A 22,967-nucleotide genomic window follows, 5' to 3' on the forward strand; every position below is an offset into this window, starting at 1 on the left:
TACGTACACTGAGGGACACAAGCATACAGAAGTAAAAATAAATAAAAGAGACATTGTAAAGAAGAAAAGTCAGCGGTGGCTCGTGCCAGCAGCATTGGGGACACTGAGGCAGGATTTCAAGGCTACACGGCAAAACCCTGCTACTCCTTCCACAAAGGGGGACAACACTCTAGATGGAGGAGGAAGAGAAATATTTTCCTAATACGAGGCAAGAAAGCAATATAATTTTGTTCATGTTTTCAATTAGCTTTGCACTCGAAATACATTCCTATGGTTCAGCAGTGCAGGGTTTGCCCCTTCTTTTATCTCCTCAGTTTTCCTTACCACACTTCCATTTGCTTTGGTTGGGGGTGGTGGTGGTGCTTAGTTTTGTTTAGTTTAAAGACAGGGTCTTGCTATATACTCCAGGCTGACCTCTAACTCTCTGCAATCCTCCTACTTTGGCCTCTCATGTGCTGGAATTACAGGCATGCAGCATTAAATTTGGCTCACCCTCACCCTCTGTACAGGGTATTATATGAATGGCCTCAGGAATGTTAATCAAGAGCACACATAGGCAGATCTCTGCGAGTTTGAGGTTGGTCTCCAAGTGCTAGTTCCAGGACAGGCTCTAAAAAAATAAAAAATAAAAAAATAAAGAAACCCTGTCTTGAAAAAGAAAAAAGAAAAAGAAAAAAAAAAACAAAAAAACAAAAAAACACATAGGATAATCTGCATCCTAAACCAAGAAGAAACTCGGGGGAAGAAAAAAGAAATCTCTTGTCCTATTCTAATAGTACCATGGCAGAACTCAAGAGCTCCTTACTTGGGATAGGCTCCTACTAACCCACAGCCCACAGTGAGTGTTGTCCATGAGTCAATAAAAGCAATTTCAATTCCAGTGTATTCATTTGGAGTCTGTATGTTTGGTTGGGAAGCATAAGTCACCCCTGGTTTAAAAAAAAAAAAAAAAAAAAAAAAAAAAAAAAAGACCATGTCTTTTGTTTCTGCTTTTCAGTTTTCTATTTGAGACAAGGGCTCGGGTAGATCAGGCAAACTTGAATTTCTAACTATCTTCCTTCACCGGCCATGTGCTGGGATTACAGGCATTCGCTCCAGTGCTGGGTTCTATGTGGTGCTAGGGATGGAGCTCCTTCCATATTAAGCAAGTCTTCTGCCAAATGATCTTGTAGCCCAGGCTGTCCTTAAACTCACAGTGGTCATCTTATCTTAGCGTCTCAAAAGCTGACTTTACAGGCCTGAGCCACCATGTCTGGTTTATGTTATTGTCTTCATTGAGCTTCCAGACTCCAAATTACTAGCCTTTCTTCCAATATCTGTATCAGTTACCTCCCTGCTGGGAAGTCCCCTAACATCTCTGGATTGACTCAAAAGGTAATCCTTAGAATAGCTCCAAAAATGTTCCTCTTCCTGGTCTCCATCAGCCATTCTAATCTGTCTATCCCTCCCCAAAGCCTAGCTACTTTGCTAGAAAGTTGATGCCATGTTTCCAAAATCCTACCTAAGTAAAGTTTTCTGAGACTGCTCCATGTAAAAGTTTCTGTATCATCCTTAACTCATTCAGCAGACAAATATCTTCAGTACCCTCTACATTGCTACAGTGAATGCATTTTTCTGAGTGTCTGGAGCTGGTTCAGGCCAATCTGATAATCCATCATCCCAGGGAAATTTATCCTCTCAGACTCAAATATTTGGGGGTTTTGCTATGATAAAACACCATGACTAAAAGTAACTTGTGGGAGGAAAGTGTTTGTTCTCATCATGGTTGAGGAAAGTCAGATCTGGAACTAAAAGAAAAGCCCATAGAGGAATTCTGTTTTCTGGCTTACTTCAATTCTTCATACTCAGCCAACTTTCTTACAGACCGGGGCCACCTGGCCACCGGGACCTCAATATTTGGAGCTGTTAAGGGGTATAGCGTTTTAGAACCACGAAGAACAGACCTATCAAGGTCGAGGTCCAGTGGAAGTGAAGAAAGGCCAGGTGCCCATACTAAGGGCTGTGAAGGACTTAAAAGCTTAAATAAGTCAGGTGGAAATTGCAGCTAATGAAGGACTGAGAAAGAGCTCAGGGAGCAGGTTTAGCAGTTGCTAGGATACTCAGGGGCCACTGATCAAAAGCACAAAAGTGGTGAAAACACAGGATATATCTAAGAACAGTTCAGACAAAGATAGGTTCACTTAAAATGAAGTACAGGAAGATTTCAGAAGCAAATGCAAAACCTGCTGGCCCGTACGGGGATCGAACCCGCGACCTTGGCGTTATTAGCACCACGCTCTAACCAACTGAGCTAACCGGCCACTACAATAAATGCTTTCTTCTTTCTTACCTACAAAGACCTCAAACAGTATCTCTCCTTTTATTTTTTTTTTCTTTTTTTTTCTTTTTTCTTTTTCCCCTTGAGGATCAGAATAAGTAATCGTACTGATTCATTTTGTTCCATATTTGGCCTCAAGGAGTGCTGTGTCATCCAAAGAAACGCTTGGGATCCTTTGTTTTTGCTTTCCCTTAAACCAGATAAACCGAGTCTGCTAACGGGTTATCTTCCCTGTGCTCCGCCTGCAGCGCCTACAGTTGCCACACTCACCCGCAACCACACACCCTCAGATTCAACCACACACCCTCAGATTCAACCACACACCCTCAGATGCGGTTCCGAGGCAGCGATGGTTGAAACGAGATTTCCTCTGACTTCAGCCTTTGTCAACCGGAGGTCGTTGCTTCAGTCCAGATTTTATAAGCAATCATTTAAGGAAAAGTTCTCTCTTTGGTTGTGACTGGTATTTCTGATCTTTTTCATTTCCAAACCAATTTCCAGGGTTTTTGAACCTTACTAATGTATGAGATCCTATTCAAATAATACATAACTACATGACTTCTCAGTTCTGGCTCCGTGGCTTAGCCGGTTAAAGCGCCTGTCTAGTAAACAGGAGATCCTGGGTTCAAATCCCAGCGGGGCCTTTTTCTTTTTCTTTTTTTCTTCCTTTTCCTTTGCATCTTTGTTAATCCCACCGAGTATTCTCACTGATTGACTTGCGGTGCTTTTATTCACATCCACTCACATCCTATAAAGTGGAGTACAATCCAGCCTTCTAAACTCTTCTGAGAAACTGAACAGTCTTGCATTGGAAGATGGAGATGTGAAATGGAGCAATTCAGGAAAAGTTTTCGAGTAATTCCTGAGGACTGGACAGAACTTTGTTTTTGAGATCATTGGATTAGAGATGCATAGTCGGTCTAGACTAGCCGAAGCTTGTTCCTTTTCACTGCACACTGTCTGAGAAGAAGTAATAATAATTTATGAACTTTAAACTCGTTGAGAGTGATGACGCACTCCTGTAATTCTAATATCTTGGACTTTGAAGTGAAAGGACCAGTTTCTGATACATAACACGGCCCTACTTTTTCTTTCTTTCTTTCTTTCTTTCTTTCTTTCTTTTTTATTTCTTTCTATTTTTTAATGATGATTAGTAACAAAACATAAGTATTTGACAACTGACAACTGATTATAGGTAACTGAAAAAAATCATTCTGAACTTGATGTCTTTAGGTTTTTTTTCAGGCAGATTTTGCATAGAATAACTGAAAAAGACACCGAACCCTGAAAAATTAAGACATCCATCTTGTGTTTTCTGCTTCTTTTCCTACTTTTTATATTCTAAGGTATATTTTAAGATTAAGTTAGACTCTGTAAAAGCCTAGTCTCCCTTCCTTAATAAGGTTCACAGAATTCTATAAGCAGAGAATTGGATTTCATGAAGGTTCTTCACCTGCATGCCTGTAATGGCCTAATGAGTGGTTAGTGGGGTTTTGTTTCTTTGTTTGCTTGCTTGCTTTTTTGTGCTGAGCATGATGTATTATGCAGTGTGACAGATTGACAGTGTAAAGGACCACTTGGTTGGAGACATACTTCAGTGACAGAAAGCTTGTGTGCTTGCCCAAGGCCCTGTGTTAGATTGCCCTTACTACAAAACTAAATAAAGTAAACATGAAAATAACCACACTGCAGAAAATGGTTTCCAAACACAGTGTTGTCCAGACCAGCTACCATCCAATGTTCTTTTGGTCTGCTATAGTGTTTTCTTTTATGTCTAACACGGAGGCCAAGTCTACAGTTCCACTTAAGGAACTCAGGTAGAGAGAATAAATAGGAAGAAAAAATTTGGGAAGAGAAGATCGAGGAATGAGAAAGAGGAGGAGAGGAAGACTTCAGGGGCCAGTCACCTAGGTACATAGCAAGCCGCAGAGAAAGAAGTAAAGAAAGACATACAGAAATAGAGGAAGATAAAAGTTCAGAGGCAAAAGGTTAATGGGATAATTTAAATTAAGGGAAGCTGGCCAAGAAACAAGCCAAGCTAAGGCTGGACATTCATAAGAAATAATAAGCCTCTGTGTGTATTTATTGGGGATCTGGATGGCAGGCACCCCAAAGAGTAAAGACCAAAGAGTAAAAAAAAACCAACTACATTACATTACAATACAACAACCAACCAACTGCCATTGTCACTTATAATCACGCCCGATTTACAGCTGCAGTAACTAAGGAGTGGTTACACATTGATAATTACCCTGCCCAAAGTCAGACAGACTGTAGAATTTGGAGCCGGTGTTTGCGTCAGCGGGCGTGAGCCCATTTGGGGACCCGGGAGTAAGAGGGTGACAGTGAATGAAGGTGACTACAAAGATGGAGAAACAGGAAAAGAAACCCAGAATCCAGAGACTCTAAGAACTAAGCCAAGTCTAGTGTCAAGGGCCTGTAATATCAGATACTCAGGCGACTGAGGCAGGAGGATTCTAAATTCAAGGCTGCCCAGAGGGCTGGGGAAATAGTATAGTGGTAAGTGCTTTCCTAGCATACAGAGTACCCTAGGCAAGAATACAGGGAACAGAGTAACTAAAGTGAGCTCACATAAACACTGTGCTCCCTTGAAGGAAATAGGGAAGGCCTATTTCAAAATAAAAGAAATTTCAAAATGTTTAGGCTATATAGTTATTGTGTGTTAATACTGCCTCTGGTTTACCACGGGAGTTACTTCCCAAAAATGTTACTTACAGATGGATTGAAAGAGCATTTGAGTCAGGTGGTGGTGGTGCAGGTCTTTAATCCCAACACTGGAAGCAGAGGTGGGGACTCTCTGAGTTAGAGGCCAGGCTGGTCTACAGAGAAGATTCCAGGACACCCAGAGCTACACAGAGAAACCCTGTCTGAAAAAGGCAAAAAACAAAAAGAAAGAAAAAAAACTGGGAATGTGGCAGTGTGGTCTACATAAGTATACCACATTACAAGTCTATTGGAGATACTAAGTGATTTCTTTTTGTGTCATTTGGAACAAAAGCAGTATATACTACTGAGGGAGGTTGTGTCCTGACATAAACAAGTTTTCACTTAGCAACAGTTAAATATTTTACAATTGGGACTGGAGCAATGGCTCAGCCACAAAGAGTACCCAGGTTCTGTACCCAGATTCAGTTCCCAGGATCCACATAGTGGCTCAAAACCACCCATAATTCCAGTTCCAGAGGAGCCAGCACCCTCTTCTGACCTCTGTTGGCTCTGCATTCATATGCTGCATCTCTCTACTCATACACATAAAATAAATACTGTTTCCTGAGTTCTAATTGTTCTTAATAAGAAAAACCTGGAGCCAGGTACCAGCGTCAATGCTAAAAGATGAGAGAGACAAAGAAGCAAGCTATAGCCATCTCTCACCTTGATAACTCCTCAGCTGAAAAAGAGCTGCACTCCTGTCTTCTCCCGCCTTGCATTCCTCTCTTTGCCCAGCCATAACACTTCCTGTCTGTCTGTGCAGAACTCCAGACCTCTATGGTTAACTAGTGGCAAGCTCTGCTCTCTGATCTTCAGGCAAGCTTTATGTGTTGGAGTACAAACAAGATACCACCACAAAATACATCTAATAAAAATGAATTTTAAAAAATATATTTTACTATCATTTTAGCTTCTTTTCCTTTTTGTTTTTATTTTCAATGTTGTTGTTGTTTTAAGATTTGTTTGTTTATTATGTATACAATGTTCTGCCTGCATGTGTCCCTGCAGGCCAGAAGTTGGCCCCAGATCCTATTAGAGATGGTTGTGAGCCACTATGTGGTTGCTGGGAATTGAACTCAGGACCTCTGGTACAACAATCAGTGCTCTTAACCACTGAGCAATCTCTCCTTTTTTGTTTTTAAATAATAAAACCAGGAGAAGAAGGGTGGAGTCTGTGCGATGCCAGCCAGCCACTGAGGAAGCAAGACATAAAGAAAATGAGATAATGTCGTGGTCACGTGACAGCACATAGATTAATAGAAATTGGTTAGTTTAAGTTTTAAGAGCTAGTTAGCAAAGCCTGAGCTAGCAGCCAAACATTTATAAGTAATATTAAGCCTTGGAGTGATTATTTGGAAATGTCTGTGGGACAGAGCAGGACAGAAAAAAGCATCCATCTACAAGACACTCCTGAACTCCAGAAGCAACTGTCAAAGAAAAGGAAAAAGTAGGAAAGGATGGGAAAGTCCATGATGCCGACATTTCAGGAAAGGGGAGAGAAGCAACAGTGAGAACGCAGACTGCCTTCCTCTGGGCTGAAAACAAAGAGAAGGGCTCTGATGAATGGCATTAAAAATAAAGCATGAAAAATCTCCGAGGAAAGCAGAGGTAAAGTGGGCATGGTGGTGTAGGTCTTTGCTCCTAACACTCAGGAGTTGGAAGCAGGCAGAGTTCTATAAGCTCCAGGACAGTCAAGGCTGCCTCAATAAAAAAACCAAGAGGTGTAGCATTAAGACTGGGATTAGACAATGCAAAAATGTTTTAACTCTTTTACAACCACCGTTCTTTAAAGGAGATTTCTTATTTTTCTAGAAAGAGAATTCTTCTCCATAGAAGAAAAGGATAAAATAAAAAGTAGCTATCTCTTAAAAAGCAAAAGGGAAGCATAAGAAAAAAACATTAAAGAGAGACATAAAGTGAGAGAAAAGGATACATCATTGAGAATATTGTCCAAGTAAGTACCCTGTCATAAGCAAGTTGACAACATTCCAGGTTTGCGGGACTTGAGGGACAGGAACTCATATAAACAAGACTAACCTCAAACTCGTAGAATATTAAAGGCTGGCCTTTAACTCCTGACTGTTCTGCCCCCGTCTCCCCAGTGCTATAACTGCAGGCACATTCCACCTGCCTGTTTCCATAACCACTAACTTCCCTCTCTACCCTCTCATCCTCCCCCAACAAATATGATCATTAATATCATGACAAGTGTTTAAAATATATGTGTATGTATTACTCTTATAAATCTTATACCTTAAGAAAAGCTGCTAAAGAGTCAATATAAAACCAAAGGTTTATGAGATTAGTAGCAATAAAATAGTCCTTAAATTTTTGTTTTTCTTCTGTCCCTTATGAGGTGGCTCTTCTGACATAAGACAGAGATTGGGATTTCACTTTAATAATCTTGCTTGGGTTTCGGGAAGGAGAGCCACACTCCAACTCCAAGCTGCTTTAATCTTTGATTGAACTAGGCCTACAAAAAGACCATTTGTATTATATGTCTGTAGAGAACAGAAGAAACAAACATTTTGGGAAGATTTATAAAATTTTATCCTGTTGGAAATGTGATTTACCAATAGGCCAATTTGCTCTTTTTCTTGAGACTTTTTTTTCTGGATGATTTGTCCTTTTTCTTCAGATGTCTCATCTGTTCAGTGGTCTTCAAATTCCTTAGGTAGATGTCTTTGTTCTCCTGAAAAAGAAACAAAACTCTTCCCCAACCCTAATTTTGGGGAGATTCTCTGCCTTTTGGCAAGTTATATCCCATCAAATGAAAAGCATTTTAGTTTATAGCATTTGTTAGTTTTATAGGTTACTTTAGACTAAACAGTAATGCTTTTTGATGAAATATCATCTCTTCTAATTTGTCTCTTGTTCAAATCAAATCTTTCTCAATTTTGATGGTATCCACAGTTTTTCTTCTCCCGTGAAAACAAAAGCAAAACCTCTTCCCCAACATGTTATCCAATGCCTCTCTACAGCTGTTGTTTCTTTCTCATTAGCATTTAGAAACTCAAAGTTAATAAAGCATTATGCAATCTATTTCTGGGAGTATTTATCATTTCTTTCTGCTTATGTAACATATTCTTTAGACTTTGATTTGATCTTTCTATAACTGCCTGCCGTGTAGGATTGTGTGGAATACCTATAATATGCTCTATATTATAATAAGCAAAAACTGTTTCATTTTCTTTGAGACATAAGCTTGAGAATCATCTGTCTTTATTTGTGTAGAAACACCCATGATGGCCATAACTTCTAGCAAACGTGTGATTACCAAATCAGCCTTTTCCAAACACAAAGCAGTTGCCCATTGAAAACCTGAATAGGTATCAATGGTGTGGTGTACATATTTAGCAATGGTTTTTCCCATTGTTTTAATGTGGGGGAAAATACTCTCTTTTAAATAATTCCTCCCTTTAAGAATTCCCAGTTGTCTTGTCAAATCTACTGATGATGTTGATGAAGATGTGAGGCTGATTGCTGCTGTGTAGAACAGTAAAAGCCTGACTGGATTTCAAGGCAGCTACCTAGTTTGGTAGCTAAACTAGACGGGGGTTCAGGGAGAGCCCACAACTGACAGGAGAAAGAGAGAAAGATGATTGTTTGAAAAATGCACAACGGATTGTTCTGAAAAAGCACATGTTGGGGGGCTGCATAAATGTTACAAAAGAAAAATTCCCAAGTTTCTCAGAGGCTTGGGGAAAAAAGAAAAGAAAACCTAGTCACGTAGGCTGGAGGTCCATGTGCAGCTCCAGCCTGTGTCGGTGGCTTTTTTGTGAGTTTTGCACCCCCAACGTTGGACACCAAACGTAGCACAAATGATAAAAACACAGAGGCAGATATTGGGGTTCAAGCCGAAGATCAGAAAAGCAAAACAGCCACACCACTAGAGAAGTCTTTTCTTTTAATATTTATTTATATTTTACATACATTGGTGTTTTTGCCGTGAGTGTTGGGTCTCCTGGAATTAGAATTAAAAACAGTTGTGAGCTGCCATGTGGTTGCTGGGAACTGAACCCGGGTCCTCTGGAAGAGCAGACAGTGCTCTTAACCACTGAGCCATCTCCCCAGCCCCTAGAGAAGTCTTATATGTACCAAGGCTGGGCAACTGCGGACTGAGCACTGTCTCCTCCTGTTTTATATTCCCCTTTATTGCTGGGATTAAAGGCGTGTGACTCCCTAGTACTGGGATTAAAGGTGTGAGCCACCACCACCTGGATCTGTTTCTACATTTAGTTTACGTATCCCAGGGTGGCTTTGAACTCACAGAGAGCCTTCTGCTCTGTCTCCCAAATTTTGGGATTAAAGGTGTGTGATACCTCTGCATGACCTCTAGTGGCATTGTTTTACCCTCTGATCTTCAGGCAAGCTTTAATTATTAAAATATCACTATACAGAGGAGTTCTGCTATGCTAGAAGGTGTACAGAGGCAGGTGCATGCTGTAGAAGACCGTGTACTCTAAGGAGTGACTGTCAATGGAGCTGCGTCTCATCTCTAGCTCACACTGCAGAGCAAATGGTATATGTTCATTTTTAAATGAATAAGTCTTCCTACTTTAGGTTGATGATGACTGAATGGTTAAGGCATAGGACTTTGAGTCCAAAGAGGCTCCCCATGCAGGTTCAGGTTCAAATTCTGCTTACAACTATATTTTCCTATTTAATTCCACAAAATATTCAATGGTCTGGTGGTGGGATCACTACCCTGACAATCCCTTTACAACCTGAAATCCAGGGAGCACCCAGAAGTTGAATTCTATCTTATATTTAAGTGTCCTTAGTTATTTCGTTGCATTATAATACCACTTTACAATGCATTTATCCATGGTGATTAATTACACTGTTGACATGTTTGGACACAAGGGAAAGGTTAACTAAACTAAAGAAACAGCTCAAAACTGGGCACAGAAAAGAGTATAAGCCCAAATCTGAAGAAATTAATCTCCTTATAGCATAACTAATATCCCAGAGATAAAAGTGGTCTTTATGAAAATAGGAAAAGACTGCCCCAGGGTGGAAGAGGTCTAAAACGAAGGAAACACAAAATATGGCATATTTTATTTCATATGCAGAATATATATGTAAATGTCCACGTATGTGTGCATCTTAGTGCACCAAAGCAGGAAGCCTTTCTGTGAGGAAGGACATCATTGAAGGAGAAAGAATGACAATGGGCAAGGTACAATGATATGTGTTTTGAAAAAGTCATTATTTTATAAGTTAACTAATTATAAGAAGTAAAATTGGTCCTTGCTTCCAATACAGAATTTTGTGTGGAAATTGTAGGCAAATAAATCATGATCTCCTAATTGCATTTTGGGCTCCCACCCTGTAACCCTGATATGGCTCTGATGGTGTTACTGCCTAGATATATAATCAATCATTTTTTTCTAGTTGCTAAGTACAGCCAAGTCCTGGACTGACCCTTAAAGGAACTTGGGGTGCAGGTCAGTTGCGCGATAAATAGGATTTCTGACTCCGAAACGAGAGATTCCTGGCTGAACTTCGAGCTGCTTCTGTTAGCTTGTTCGTTTCTCTGCTGCATGCTTTCGCTCAGATTCACGTAGAAACAATTCGAAGTATTCAAACGCCTAAACATCCATTTTCTGTGACGTTGTTTTCTATGTCTGGAAACTATTTCCGAAGCAGTTAAGCAACTTATTCTGAGAACTTTTCTTTCTGATTTCTAGCTCTTCCTAATTTAAGGAGTTAGAAGAAATGCTTTACAACCAAAGTAAGGCATGAAAGCAGAAAAGGACAAAGACGGGGCGGGGGCGGGGAGTAAGATAGTAACAAAAGGCGTAGAATCCGAAAAGAATTTGGAGGGAGGAAGAGAATCGGCAAGGGAGGGAACCCGTGAGAGCAAGTGGGAGAATTATATCAAAGTATAATGATATCTGTATGAAAATGTCACACGAAAACTTACTTCATTGCATACTAACTTAAAAACAATATAAATTACGTTAAATAAACACCCTAAAGGAGCGGCCGGGGTGCAGGTCAGAAATGCCAGCGTTCGGAAGGAAGAGGCAGAGCGATCGCTAGTTTCAAGGCGCGATCTCAACAACCAAGTAAGCTATGTAGAGAACTCTTTCCTATCTGGCTTCACCAATACTTTTTCCTACCAGAAAGAGCGCTCACTTGTGGAGTCGGTCACTCCTTCCCCGTACAACTCTAGAAATGGCCCCTGCGAAAAGTAAGGGGACATCTCCCTGAGGATTGCTAATACAAGCCTGGCTGTGGGGTCTAGGGATACTGAAAGTTTGGCCTCAGTGGAGCCAGCAAGACTCGGTTTGGGCTACCGACCTGGTCTACCTAGCAGTTTCGCATCCTCGACCCTCTGCACCGCGATCTTTACATAGAGATGGGCGTAGGCTAAACACAAGGACTACCCAGGGAGAAAGGGAGGCGAGGCGAAGAAGTGCGTAAAGCAAGCCTCAGAATGTGCACCTAAAACCGACACTTTATCCTGCTTCAGGCAGAACCGAGAAAGATGCTGGGAGGTTGAGGTTACGGTCAAATGGGAGGAATTTTCTGAAGTTGTACCAAGAGCATTTTAGTTTGTGGAAGGACTTCCTAACTTCCGTCTCACACAGAACTTGGAGATTATTACTCACGTCCCAGAGGTTATGCGAAGGAAGCTAACTACGCACTGCCTCCAGGTGACAGTGCCTGTGGCTCCGTGTTCCGGTCACTGTTCAGGTGCAGACTCAGGAACGATTCATTTAATGGGCCCTATGCATTCGAAAGCAGATCTTAATTAACTCTTGGAGTGTCTGGTTAGACGAGGCTGTACAAGCGACACCTAACACCAGAGAAAGAGCCGGGCACAGGGGAGTCCTAGGCTGCTGCTGCAAGGAACCCTTTATTCTGCACCTCGGCTGGGTGTTTGTACAGCAAACGCATCTCAGCGGCCCCCGCTGTCCAGAGGATCCCACAGGGCCCTGCAGACCACATCAGCCCAGCCGGCCTCCAGCTAATTCCTATGTCTTGAACTACCAAGATCCTTTCCAAGAGCTGCCTCACCTGAGCGGGTGAGTTACCCCCCAGTGTTTACCCCAGCAAAAATGAAAAAGATAAGTCCGACTGAGAGGTTGAATCAGGAGGATCAAAGACAGATTTTGCTTTGGAGACCCAGCCAGTTCAAGACCAGTCCTAGCTAAGTGGTAGCAGAATGAATACGTTGATCTCCTTCGACAAATAATAAACTTTGGATGATGAGCTACAGAAAACCTGAGTCAGATGTGAGGATTCAAAAGTTCCAACCACTGGCCCGTACGGGGATCGAACCCGCGACCTTGGCGTTATTAGCACCACGCTCTAACCAACTGAGCTAACCGGCCATGTGGGTGCCTACCAGGAAAAGTACGTGAGGAGGTTTTGCATTTGGGCGATTGAAAAACTTCATATTTTTCCAAGAAACTTTTAAAGTTATATTCGTATATTTGAGCAAGAGAATCTTGGCTACTTCAGCATCAAATTCAAGCCAAAAGTTTTAACAGTTGATGAGTTCCTGAAAAAGTGCTCAGGACCCGATGTTTCACTTTCGAAGCTCACTAGTCACTGGACTGTAAATTGAAAACTTTTCAATCATTTGTTACCTGTTTGTTTCAAGTTGGCTCAAAGCAAATTCTCAATGCCCGGTTGGGTTGAGGAATGGGTTCTCTAAAGAATCACACACATTAGCATCTAGGTTTGGAACTAGGGTTGACCCACAGAACATAGAAAACCGGGTGTGGCTTTCCACCTCGGCACGAGGAGGCCCAGGGAACCACGTTGGTGCTAGAGACGGAACTCAGAACCTAGCATATAAGGCCACTGCCTCTGAGTCACATTCCCTTCCTTGAATCTTACACATGCATTTAATAGTACCTACTTTCACAAGAATAGGGCACTGGATTTTTTTTACCCCCTTCGGGGAATTACTTGAAACTGAGGAAGAATTTAGCTTCATGGACGCAAGATTTTCAAAAGCCTTTATCCATGATAGCAGTAAAATTACAAAACCCGTTATCATATAATGGGGTCATTCGCTCAGCTTTACCAAATTAACAATGTCGAACACGATGGGGTGTGAAAAACAAATGTCTGCCGAAACCCGGGATTGAACCAGGGACCTTTAGATCTTCAGTCTAACGCTCTCCCAACTGAGCTATTTCGGCTTGTTCCGAAAGGGCTGACCAGCCATATCAAGGTTTCAGGGAGTCCCGATAGGACCATTAGGGACAAAAAAGAAAGAAAGAGATCGAGAAAGGAGAGAGTAAAAGCTGGAGCCAGAAAGATTGCAAAGTCTGAAGACCGAAGCCAGCGAGTTTAGCAGGTAACAAGGCAATAAACAAGTCAAGAAAACGAGACAACAGAATTGCGGGTGTGAAGGTCTGGATACCAAGTCCAAACTCAAGGAGAGAACAAATGCCAGAAGGTAAAGTCTCAAGAGCTAGCAGCTGATGGCCAGGTGGCACTTCTAACTCGGGAAAGAAATACGTGCCCCGTCTGCAGAAAACATCAGTCTTTTATGCAAATGTTGCTGTTGGACAAGTAAGAAGCAAGCAAGCGGATTACAGGGGCCAATGAAAAGCAGTTAGCTTGCGGTAAATCACAAAATTGTTTAAAGTTTTCAATAACGCACAAGGTTCCAGGTGTGACCTAGTTTAAGCAACTTTCCTGAACAGATGTTATCACCTTCCTGTTACTGCGCCTTCCTTACAGCACACTGAACCTGTACGGTTCACCGATTTGAGTTTTTCTTTTGGAGATGTTTTTCTCCTAGGTCACATCACGGGGAGCTCAAAATACTTCAATTTCCCCTTTAGCAAGATACATTCTGGAATGGCAAACAAAGCATATTGCATCTCAGTGTCTGGAACATCTGACCACAGACATGCGGGGGTACGACCAAGTGCCAGTTCCCGGTCTACAGCCCCCCCGAAAGTCCCTTCAGTTCTTAACCAGTTTTGCCTGGCTTGATTCTGCCTAGGTGAGGGGCAAAATGTCCGCATCCCATCACCTCTGGGCAGTCTCCAGTCTAGCCCCCAACATTTCTGGATCAAACTTTAGTTTCTCCCTGTCTGTGTCTCTCCAGTCTAACCGGTTCTCTCTCCCTGTCCCTCTGTCTGTCTCCTCTCTTTGAAGCAGAATTTTCCTATTGCCTGTAGTTCCTTTTACGAAAGTTCCATTACAAAAATCGTGTTTGCTGTAAACATAATCTTCTGCTCACTTGAAGAATAATTATGGAAAGACGCTCTTAAAGGGGGACCAGTGGGAAACAGGTAACGAGAAGAGAGGGGAAAGTGAAAGACGGGGGGGGAGGGGGTGTTAGTGGGAAGGGCGTGGGGGCTCAGTTCAGAAGGAGATGGGAAAGAAGGAAAAAATAATACTAAGATTGTTGAAAAAATCACTGGGATCATATTATTTTATGTTTACCTAAAATTAAATTCAGTGCATGTGTGTGTGTGTTTAAATGAAGTTACAACACATGGGTGACAATGATTCTCCCAAGAGCCATAAATTATCTTAACCAAAACTCCAGCACAAGCTATGAGAGCTCTCCTTCTGAGTTGTTGGTCAGGGAAATCCAGGAAGACTCCACAAATGGTCTAGGCTATAGCTGTTGCCTTGGTTGCCTTCCAGAGGTTGAAGATTAGTAGATTAGTGCCTGTTGCCTAAACCATCCCCCAGTTCAAGACTCAGGATTCTACCATCTGATCTGAAAGCCCTCTCCTTGACAACTATGGGATGTGCTATGTAAACTGTCAAAGGAGGAAATGGATCGATAGTCCTTCCCAGCTGTGGGGCCTATATGTTGGCTGTAACCAACGGTCGGGCTTAAGACCCACGCAACTCCTGGAAAATTTTGCCTAGTACTGTCAACATGGCTAGTGGGGTCATTGATCTAGAGCACAACCCACTCCTGCCACTTTCCTACACCAGTGTAATTCCTAAGTGTGTTCTAAATGCTTACCCACAGGTAAGTGTAACTCAGTCCCCCTCATCAAAGATGCTTCTTTTTGCAGCAGACAGAAGCCGTTACAGCAGCCACAAATGGTCAAAATGCAAAGAACAAAAGGCTGTGGCCTCCCCAAGCCCCAAGAGATGCGTGTATAGCACATAACCCCTATGCCAAAGACACAGGAACATTGGGGAGATGTTGTGGGAGTAACTTCCGCTGCCTCAACCAATAATCACTGAAGCAGGAGCCCACAGTGCAGCGGGGAGCGACTTCCGCTCCGTCAGCCAATAGCTGCTGAAATACCAGCCCACTGGGGCGTAGTATATTTCTCTCTTAAAAAGAGAAGCAGTTCCGGATAAGGCCCTCTTGGTTCCGGCTCTTGGTTCCGGTGCTCGGTCTCAGCTGCTGCTCCCGGCTCCTGCTCCAGCGATTATTGGTTGAGGCAGCGGAAGTTACTCCCACAACAGGGAGAGGGAGCAGAAATATGACAAGAGTCAGAGGAAGTTTGCTAAAATCTAGACTGTGACAGGGAAACTATATCCCTGGATTCTCAACAGTTTGACTGCCTAGACAGACCTGAACAATGCCAACACCAGTTGACATGCTGACATCAATGGAGGAAATCCTACTGGGCTCTACTCCTCGATTAAAGACTATCGGGAATTAAAGACAGATGAGAGAAACAGACTTCGTCTCCCCACAGATGAACCCCTAATTGGTTATCTAATACCAAGTTGTCAGCCCTAAAAACATATAACATATTAGCAACAACACTAAATGAATTCCATAGGCTGTATTTATATATTTATTTGTGTGTGTGTGTGTGTGTGTGTGTGTGTGTGTGTGTGCGTGCGTGTGCAGGGACGACTGACTCCATTTTCTTTTTTGTAAAACAATGTTAGATTTTAATCATGTACTTAGAGGTCAACTTGTCCTTCCTCAATAACCTTGTAAATTACACATTGTAAAGTGTTTCCTTTATTCTGAGAACTGACTGACCACAAGATGCTTCATGGTATATTAACTGTCTGACCATAAACCCATAATAACATAGACCTTTTCCATGATCATAATAATAACTGTAACATTCCACTTTGAATCCCTTGATCCATTGGTACAAAGAGATGACTCTGCCTTTAATCTAGGCCGATTTCATCCTCCTACTATGGGAGACTGAAAACATTGTCCTGCCATTATTCAGCTTTCACTTTTCAACATCTCGGTGCCTGGTTTTCGACACCATAACACTCTCATGGTCTGGTTTAGTCTGCCAGCCATGTTCAGCCTGGTCTGTCCCGCCTGCCTGCTTTCTGCCTTAGATTTAAAAAAAAAAAAAAATACCCTCCGTACTTAGGAGTAGCCATATCCTCCCCCTTTTATTTCAGTTTTTCATGCAATCACTCCCTTGCTGGACCCCCTAGGCCCTTTTCTACATTTATTTGACATATATTCCATTACTCTCCGCTTTCTCTCCCCTCTGAACAACTGCAGTTTCCCCACTGAAGCCCATGAGGTGCCTTGCTACAAGCTTTTGGCCAGGTCTGTGATACCATAAGTCAAACCCTGGGTTCAGGTCCTGAGACAGGGAAGGGGCGTCAGTATGAAACAAATGAATCATCCTACCCTGGATGAGCTTCACACAAGTGGCGAGCCCCAAATAGCTCCAGTCATCTTTATTTATACATCAAAAAACAAGCATGTTTTTCTACACTAACAAACAAATTTTTCCCATCCTCCAATGTTAACCTCTGGCAAAAAGAAATATGTCAAATGTGTTTTTCTCCCCAACTTTTACATCAGAACATCTTTAAACCAAAAACAATACTTATCATCTTGCTAACCTGGCCAAATATCTAGCTAGTTGCATACTTTACAAAACTGAAAGGTGATTGACAGAGACACGCATTTTCGTGTCATTCAAAACACATTTACAGAAATAGGGGTGCTCTGCCTCCGATCCCATGAGCATGGAATCACAACAGCTCCCAGGGTCTGCAGTGACAGCTGGCACCCTAGACAAGAAACCTGAGAAGCATCAGCTCCCAAAGAATTTTAGGGGAAGATATTCGAGAAAAAAATGAGGTTTCCAGGAATGATCATATCTGTCCAATGCATGATTGGCAAAATGATACTAAAACCACCAAGAGAATCATCAATCATTATAAGAGAGAAGAGATTGTACAAGACATGCTGTCCCCAAAGTCCACTGGTCCTTGCCGAGTGAGACTAATCCTGTGGGCATTTGCCCTATCTGGAGACCCATCAGACAAGCACTCACATACTGGTCCGAAACTAGGTTGCACAACTCCCAACAGAGAATCTTTGTTTTTCTGGTCACTGTACATGGCCTCTTTGCATATCATTTGGTCAGTGCCTTTAACATATGTAACACCATATATGGTACCAGGTTTTTAAAACTTTTTTGTTTTTGAGACAGGCTTCACAATACAGACCAGAGTGGCCTGGAATTGGGGGTATACAGCTTTTGCTTCTTTTTTGGTGTTTTGAGATAAGATTTCTCTGTATAACAGTCCTGACTGTCCTGGAACTTGCTGTATGGACCAAGCTGGCAGTCCTGGATCTCGCTTTGTAGATCCTCCCGAGTGCTGGGATTAAAGGCATGTGCCAGCTCTGCCCAGCCCACACTGAACTGAACGTTTTAAAAGTATCTTTCTGCCCTACTTAGTTTCTTGTTGTTTTGGTTTTGGCCATTGGCTGGGCCGGAGGAGCAGAGAGTGGCAACTAAAGTCCCAGGTGTCAGCCCACGAGAGGAAACTCTCAGATGCACCGATCTCATTTTGGCCAAAACACGAGCTGTAGATCCTGGAATGTCTTTTGCTTCTGCTGTGTCTTTACAAGTTTGCTGAAATTCTTTTTCTCTGGTATCTAGCACAGTGCGAGTGAACGTAGAGAGATCTCCACTGCCTGAAATATAGTGTGTTTATCTTTTGGGACTATTCCGTTCTCCTGGGTGTTTTTACCCGTGGATTGTAAGGAAGATGACCTCTGCCTAAATTGTACTGTCTAACTGGATAAGAATAATGAAAGTCTATACAGAGTTTTGATGAATAAAAATAAATGCAAGGATATCTTTCACAGCTAAGGCCTATGACTTCCACTTTAGGATCTACTCAGGTTGATGATTAAAAGGGAAGCAACTGAGTCCAGGGGCCGGGCTCTAATCCGCTTAATGCTGGAAAGAGGTGACCATGTACCATTGGCTAAAACAAAGCTTGAAAATAACTTCAGGTTAGACCAGATGCCATGCTAATAGTTTTAAGATAAATAGCCTCAAAAAACAAAATAGCCGGGAGGTGGTGGCACACACCTTTAATCCCAGCACTCGGGAGCAGTTGGGTCTGTGAGTTCAAGGTCAGCCTGGTCTACAAGAACTAGTCCCAGGACAGGCTCCAAAGCTACAGAGAAACCCTGTCTTAAAAGAAAAAAAAAGGGGGGGGGGCTGGAGAGATGGCTCAGTGGTTAAGAGCATTGTCTGCTCTTCCAAAGTTCAATTCCTGGCAACCAGATGGTGGCTCACAACCATCTGTAATGGGGTCCGGTGCCCTCTTCTGGCCTGCAGACATACACACAGACAGAATATTGTATACATAATAAGTAAATAAATAAATAACCTAAAATTCACAAGGGCACATAGTTTAAATGTCTGACTCATTAAGCTAGGGCCGAAAATACAATACAGCCCAACTGTTGCTAGCTCTCTTTCCTAGATCTGGTTAATAACCAAAGGTGATGATGAATTCTTTATCATCATCATTTCTGCCCTCAGTCTTCTATTGATGAATGGGTTACATACCCTAAAGATTTAAAGTAGAGCTGACTGATTCTTTTTCATACATAAAAGATTAGGTTTGCAATTCCTTTAAGGTTCTTATAAGATTACCTTTCAAGATAAGTAATAAAGTAGTTGGCCCTTTCTCTGTAATTGCAAAGTGCAGCCTGCCAGTAAAAGACCCAACAAGAATAGCTTGCTTGCCACATGGTTAATCTATAACAAGTTGCTTGGGTATGCATGCATGTAGGTTCTTGAGATAATTTGCTCTTCACCTGTAATGCATAAAATGCTTAATCACGTAAGGGAGATGAAAAACATGTTTTTACCTGTCTTCATTGATAAGTATTGGATCCCCAGTTGTTAGTTAGGTTCCTCCGCCAAAGTAGTGAACCAAATCAAACTGAATTAATAAATCCAGATTTAATAAACAGAGCAGAGCAAAGCAAATCCTCGGTGGCGATCAGGAAGGCAAGTAACACGAATTCTAGTTGGTTTTAATAATAAAAACTCAAAGTCAGATATTAGAGGGTAAAAGCTGAGAGATTAGAGAAGCAGAGCAGCCAGCCACTAGAGGGTTGTCATCTCTACCAATGCTCAGACCAAAAGGGCAATCCTGTCCTTAGAATACCTCCTCAGACTAACTGCCTAGACTGCTGTTTTTCACCCTGCCCTGAGTTCCCTCCTCCTCCCGCCTTATCTTCCTCTCTCCACCCAGCCTTATCACTCCTGTCTCTACCTCCTAGTACTGAGATTAAAGGTGTGGGATCCCAGGAGCTGAGATCGCCTTTGTGTGAGCTCTGTTTCTCATTTAGACAGATTCAATCTCATTTAGTCCAGGGTGGCCTTGATCCATCTGCCTCTGTCCTGGGGTCTCCCGAGTCCTGGGGTTAAAGGTGTGTGATACCACTGCCTGACCTCTAATAGTTTAGCTCTGCACTTTGCACAGAGTGGGTTTATTTTGTGTGCGTTTTGTTAAAATACAAGCAAAATATTACTAAAAAAAAGCAGGAGAGTGAGCATTCAAGAATGTGGCATATCTGTGGACCAGGTCTTAATAGGTTATAGATAGTTTTGTGCACTTCCAAGGGGAGGAACTGAGATGGTGGGCTGGGAAAAAAAAAAAAAAAAACTTTAAACAGGTTGCAGTTTGTTTAACAATGTGCATAATCTTAAAAACAATGGGTATAGTCAGATGACATACACCTTTAATCCCAGCTAGCAGGAGGCAGAGATAAGTGGCTCTTTGTGAATTCCAGGACAGCTTGGTATGTGGAATGAGTTTCAGGACAGGCTCCAAAGTTACAGAGAGAAACCCTGTCTCCAAAAACAAACAAACCAAAAAAAAAAAGTAAAAAAGAGTATAAACAGTCAACAGTCATTTAAAACGTTTAAAAATAATAAAGTCATTAAAGAGAGAATAAAGTAAAAAGAACAAAAAGCCATGTAAGGATGGAAAATACACAGGGAGCCTGGATCCTATTTCTGTTAACGTTACATTTTTTAAATGCTAATGCACAAAAACAATAGCTGCTGAGAGACATTGGATTATGGAAACTGCTAAATAAACCAACCTATATATTTTTAAATTGCCTTAATTTCAAAAGGGAAGTTGGCAATGTGTTGCATTAGGGGAGATGTTAAAATTTTGTTCCACAGGAAACAAAAGAGTGTGTATTCCTTCCAGATTAATAGAAATCAGATTTGGCCAGGGGAGACCTTCTGAGTATCTTGGCTACAGACATGGGGAAGAAGGTCAAAAAAGACTACAGGACAGGTGATGTGTGTAAGCTGATCCCTTGACATGAGAACGACTCTCAGATGAGATGAAACATGGTAAATTCTGTTGGCAAACAAAAGATTATTTTTAACTAACTTGTGTGCACTACACAAGGACTTCCATACTTGTGTTAATGCAGCTATGTGCGCTACCTGTAATGGTTATCCTATCTCTTTAAGAGACAAGCCACGCCCATTCTCCCCCTCCCCCATCTGCTGACAGGCTGATCTTCAGCTTTTGATCTGAGTTCTTTCTCTTTTCCATCTTTCTCTCAGAGAGGCAGTTTCAGTCTCTCCTCTCTCCTCTCTCTCCCTCTTTCTCTCTCCCTCCCTCCCTCCCTCTGCTCTTCTCCCCTCCCTTCCATAACCAGTAAATAAATATCTCACTCCATTCTGTGTGGCATGCCTATCCATCTCTCTTTCACCCACCACCACGTGGTTCCCCGCTGGAGACCAGTCACCTTCGTGGTCTCATGTGACATCCCTGCCTAGGACTGGCTGCTTTTGGGACCCGCTGCCCCTGCCTGCTGGGGATCCTGCAGCAACTTTTAATAATCCATTACAAGCATGTCATATAAGTCTTGCACTTCCCCATTGCACAGAGACTGGACAGCAAATAATCCAGCAAACTCTCCCAGGACTTGACCGTTTTACCAATTTTCCCATGATCCTCTAAGGATGCCAGCTCTTCCTGACAACAGGAAGCAGTCTAGGGAAGCCAATGCCCACATTCCCAAGAGATGAGGTAGATGACTTTTGGTTATTTGATGGGTTGAAGATGTTTTTCATCATTTAGGGGGTTTGATGACAAGTTGTTATTGGTCATGGTCGGGGGAAAAAAAGCTAAAGAAAGGAGTTAGATTTAAGGATCTCTTTCTGAAAAAGAAAAGGGGAGTATAGAAATGATGAGATAAAAGAGTAGATTGTCGAGTCTACTTTTAAACAGTCACTAGTCTCAAATATCTCACATTGCTCTGGATTCTTTTGTATATTGATGCAAATATAAAGTTATTTTTCTTAGAATATACTGTACTATGTGTCTACTCTTATTTAAGATATTGTATCTATGCTACTCATTTAAAAATGTTATATAAATTTCTAGTCCTTGAAGGTTATTATAAACTGTTCACAATAATAAAGAAATGCAGGTTAGTAGTTAGTTACCTGTAACAATCACACTTGTAGTCATGTTCGGTATGGGCTTTTCATGAAAATGAGATATGTCTGCTCCTGGCAGCACCAGTTTACTTCAGAGTTGATGGGTGTTGGAGGATGCAGATCAGTCAGTAGAGCATGAGACTCTTAATCTCAGGTTTGTGGGTTCATACTCCACGTTGAATGTCAGTGTGTTGGAAGGAGGCCGCTTGTTTGTTTCCCAGCACTCCAGACTCCTTTAACAATCACACAGAAACTATATTATTTAAGTCACTGTTTGATCTATTAGCTCTAACTTCTTATCAGTTAACTCTTACATCTTAAGATCAGCATCAAAGACCCTCCATATGGAGTTTGCTTTCAATGTGGCTAAAGTTAGCCACTGGGCAAGAAACTGTCCTTGCCTCGACTGCTGACAGTATGTTGTCCAAATTGGACAAGAAGGACACAAAAGAAAGTGACTGCCAAACTTGGCTAAGACAAGGCTAGACAGGCCTTCAAAATTCCTGTTTCACAAAAAAGTCTGTCAGATATTCTAGGCATGTAGGTTGATGATAGGTGCCCTAACGTTACAGAAGAATCTTGGAGTGACTGTCCAGGCAGCTAGATGTATCTGCCATTTCTTAGTTTTGGGAATGGCTTGCACTGCACTTCCTGTTTGCTCAAGTAATATTTTACCCTTCTGGTATAACCCTTTGATGGGGTTAAAGACTAGGTAGTTATAGTTGCAGTTTTCCTTAGTTATGACAGAAGGTAAATTAGATACAAAGCATTAAATTCACCAAGATAGGATAAATAATGGAGTATTTTCCCCAAATATGTCAAATACAAATGGACTAAACATTATAAATGTAACTCTTACCTGATAGTTGGTCTTATTGTATATAGTTTTATTATATTAGAGTTAGAACCTAACATATATAGGGAAATGTTATAGAATGATCTTTTTGAACACTGTGAAGATGTGTCATTCATTTCTGTTTATTAAAGAGCTGAATGGCCAATAGCTAGGCAGGATTTCCAGGCACAAAGGATGCTTGGAAGAGGAAGGACAGAGTCATGAGGAGACACCACGGACAAAGAACATGCAGCATAGTGTAATCGAAAAATGTAAAAGAACATAGATTAAAAGATGTGGGTTAATTTAAGTTATAAGAATTAGTTAGAAACAAACATATTCTATCAGCCAAGCTATCATAATAAATAAGAAGATTCCATGTGGTAATCTGAGAGCTGGCTGTTGG

At 41.7% G+C, this 22,967-nt stretch overlaps 4 non-coding genes across 4 annotated transcripts; 1 reads left to right on the top strand and 3 right to left on the bottom strand.

Moving 5' to 3' along the window:
* Positions 1-2,226: 2,226 nt before the first annotated feature.
* On the bottom strand, positions 2,227-2,300 carry Trnai-aau (transfer RNA isoleucine (anticodon AAU)). The gene has a single exon. It is a non-coding gene; the product is annotated as a tRNA-Ile (tRNA).
* Positions 2,301-2,887: 587 nt separating this feature from the next.
* On the top strand, positions 2,888-2,961 carry Trnat-agu (transfer RNA threonine (anticodon AGU)). The gene has a single exon. It is a non-coding gene; the product is annotated as a tRNA-Thr (tRNA).
* Positions 2,962-12,319: 9,358 nt separating this feature from the next.
* Trnai-aau (transfer RNA isoleucine (anticodon AAU)) lies at positions 12,320-12,393 on the bottom strand. The gene has a single exon. It is a non-coding gene; the product is annotated as a tRNA-Ile (tRNA).
* Positions 12,394-13,139: 746 nt separating this feature from the next.
* On the bottom strand, positions 13,140-13,212 carry Trnaf-gaa (transfer RNA phenylalanine (anticodon GAA)). Its single transcript has one exon. It is a non-coding gene; the product is annotated as a tRNA-Phe (tRNA).
* Positions 13,213-22,967: the final 9,755 nt, after the last annotated feature.

This window comes from Myodes glareolus, chromosome 14 (genome assembly GCF_982192425.1).
Source record: "Myodes glareolus chromosome 14, mMyoGla1.1, whole genome shotgun sequence".
NCBI lineage: Eukaryota > Metazoa > Chordata > Mammalia > Rodentia > Cricetidae > Myodes > Myodes glareolus.